Source organism: Ictidomys tridecemlineatus, chromosome 16 (assembly GCF_052094955.1).
Source record: "Ictidomys tridecemlineatus isolate mIctTri1 chromosome 16, mIctTri1.hap1, whole genome shotgun sequence".
Lineage (NCBI taxonomy): Eukaryota > Metazoa > Chordata > Mammalia > Rodentia > Sciuridae > Ictidomys > Ictidomys tridecemlineatus.
Window position 1 is genome coordinate 51210028 of NC_135492.1, and position 3707 is coordinate 51213734.

The window sequence follows — 3707 nt, forward strand, 5'->3', positions numbered from 1 at the left end:
TTCTACATCCTTGTTATAGTCTAGGATAACTAGGATGATAAAATATTACAGTACCCAAGTGATCAGTACTAAGTGACCCAAGTGATCAGTACTAAGTGATCCAAGTGATCAGTACTAAGTGATCCAAGTGATCAGTACCAAGTGATTCACATGGATAGAGGCTGGGATGGGAGGAGCAGCACGATAAAATATTCCATTTATTGAACCACTTTACAGATGGAAAGGGAAGTTTCGTACACTCCCACCGATGCCAGCATCAAACATTTCTTTCCAACAGGCAGCCCCCTCTTTCAGCTAGCAGGCCACAAGCCCTGGGCCCATTCAACAGAATGAGCTTCTGCTGCGGCACAGAGTTTACGGACTCTCATTCCCAGCCACGCTTCTGCCACGATGCCAGCCCTCCCCCAGGAGGGCACCGAGGGGCGACCGTTTTATTTGCAGATTATTTTTACTCCTTATATTCCCAACTGTGCTGAGCTCAGACATTTCCATAGCTGGAGCAAAGCAGGGGCGCGCACACGCACACACACACACACACACACACACACACACACACACACGCCCCTCGGTGCAGACATACAAACCAGATTCACACTGATTACACACTCCAGACCGTCAGGCCCGGGAACCACGAGGACCGGGGCACCATCCCGCACTCTCTGACGTGTTAGAATAATTAAACTGGGTATTTGATGGCACGCTGTTGCGTGATTACGGCTCCCTATGGAAGCGGCGGATGATTTGCTTTGGTAATGGAGAGTCCCACGGAGCGGCATTCTGTGATTAAGCAAGTGCAAACACCCCTATGAAGCCCGCTCGGCTGCCGCCATCCATCACATTTCTTCTTTATAATCTAAGTTTTCCTGCCAGTTTACCTTCACCTGAGGCGTGTGGAGGTCGGCTGTGACTGACACCTGGAGAGATCCAGAACCGCCATCCGACTCTCCTCTGCTCGGTGAATTGACCGTGGGGTCCTGAGGCAGGCATGCCATGCCCCGGGGGTCCATCCTTACAGAAGCTCTCCAGAATACTCCAGGAGGCTTGATTGGTGGGCCTCGTAGCAATTCTGGTTTATTGGACTTGAAGGCTTGATGGAAACCTGCACGGCTGTGAAGCAGGGGTCTTCGGCAGCCTCTCGGCCTATTAAATTCGACAGCTTAGAGAAGTTAAGGACGTAGAGAAGTTAAGCAGCCCGGAACTCTCGCACAATGGTTCTTCACCTTGCTGAGCCACTGTCCCCCTCGAGAATACAATGAAAGCGGTGGGTCCCTCTCCAAAGCCAGGCAAGTGTACGCAACAGGATTTCTATGGTTGCTGTTTGGCAGGGGCGATTCACATGCACATATTCTACCCAGTAGTTCAGATATCTCAATTTCTGAATCCTTTCCCTGGAAGGGTGGTTTCTCAACCAAGGGCAATGTGGCCAATCCAGGGGACATCTGGCAATATCTGGACACATGGTTGATGGTTACAACCAAAGAGAGAGGTCCACTGCCAGAACCTGGTGGGTAGTGGCCACAGACACTGGTAAGCACCTGCACGCAGCACAAGCCCGTCCCGCTACAGATGTCAGTGTGCCCAGGCTGAGAAATGATGCGCCAGGAAGTCTGGCTGAGCGGGAACTCCCAGGGTGCGGGTCTTCAGAGTCCCAATGAGAATCTGCATCATTGGCCCATGGCTTTGGGCCTTCAAACCGGACAGCAGTCTTTCCTGGTTCTCCAGATTGATGGCAGGTGGCAGAGTGTGGGACTTAGCCTCTGTAATGGTGTCCACCAGTTCCTTAAACACACTAGAAATATAGATATAGCTAGAGAGAGAGACAGAGGGAAAGAGAGAGAGAGAGAGAGAGAGAGAGAGAGAGAGAGAGAGAGAGAGAGAGAGAGAGAGAGGAAGAGAGGAAGAGAAGAGAGAGAAGACAGAGATATGGATGGAGATGGAAATGGAGATGGAGATGGAGATGGAGATGGAGATGGAGATGGAGATGGAGATGAAGGTGAAGATGTGGATGGAGATGGGGATGGAGATGGACATGGACATGGAGATGTGGATGAAGATGGGGATGGAGATGGAGATGTGGATGGAGATGGGGATGAAGATGGGGATGGAGATGTGGATGAAGATGGGGATGGAGATGGAGATGTGGATGGAGATGGGGATGAAGATGGGGATGGAGATGTGGATGGAGATGGGGATGGAGATAGAGGTGGACATGGAGATGAACATGGAGATGGGGATGGAGATGGGGATGGAGATTTGGATGGAGGTGAAGATGGAGATGGGGATGGGGATGAAGATGGAGATGGAGATGGAGAGATGATATGTATTTATTTTATTCAAAGAGGTGGGATGGAGATGTGTATAGAGTTGGGGATGGAGTGTGGATGGAGGTGGATGAGAGATGGAGATATGCATGGAGGTGAGATGTGGATGGGGATGGAGATGGAGGTGGACATGGAGAAGGCATGAGATGTGGATGGAGATGGAGATGGAGATGGAGGTGGACATGGAGATGGACATGGAGGTGTGGCATGGAGATGAGGATGGAGATAGGAGGTGGACATGGAGATGGACATGGAGATAGTGGATGGAGATGGGGATGGAAATTTGGATGGAGGTGAAGATGGAGATGGAGATGTGGATGGAGATGGGGATCGAGATGTGGATGCAGATGTGGATGGAGGTGTATATAGAGGTGGGGATGGAGATGTGTATAGAGTTGGGGATGGAGATGTGGATGGAGAAGTGGATGAGATGGAGATATGCATGGAGGTGGAGATGTGGATGAAGATGGAGATGGAGTAAGGATAGAGATGGGGATGAGATGGAGATAGAGATGGGGATAGAGATGGGATGGAGATGTCTCACCTAGGGGTGTGCTTCTCTGCAGAATTCTAGCTACCACCCACCCCAGTTGACCTGGGAAGGGGAGCAGCTCCAGACCAGAATGCACCAGACTCCCAGGATATTGACTTTTAGCAGTTGTTCAAACACATGCCCTTCTCAGATTGCTGTGTGTCACTGGTTAATTTCCAAAACACTGCAACCGTTGCTTTTGCCTGTTTTTTTGTTTCTGTTTTTGTTTTTCTGCTTTGTAGCTGCTTTCTGGAGAAAAGATTCGCTGACCTCCTTATACAGCTGTACCTGAAGTTCTGACAGTAATTCAATTTTAAAACCACACTCTTGTAATTACACACCGAGGGTGGCGATGGGATGATTTTGTAAGGCTATGAATGTCTACTGGGTGATGTCATGGCGGGCTGATCCATCAAGCCTGGCAGAATGGGAGAGGGCAAAATGGCTGATCACATTCACATTACCATCAGTCCCCAAGCATAATGTACAAGTCAAAAGGGCTCATTCACATTACCATCAGTCCCAAGCATAATGTACAAGTCAAAAGGGCTAGGGCTGTTCTCAGTCATTTGTATATCTTGGCAGGTGACAACTGCTTTAGAGCACGGAATTGGGATTCTGGCTGTAGAGTTAAGTGTGTGTATAGACCCTCATGTGCACATATCAATCACATCCTGTATGCACACATATGCACACATTATGCATCTCAAAATGTCTCCATGTGCATATACACACAAACACACAGGCTAAAACTGCTCCCTCCTGTTTTCATTCCCAACATCGTGACGGTTACAATCAAGTTATATAAACGCCAGATTCACTGTTCACCCAACACTGGTCCAATTCCAAAACCT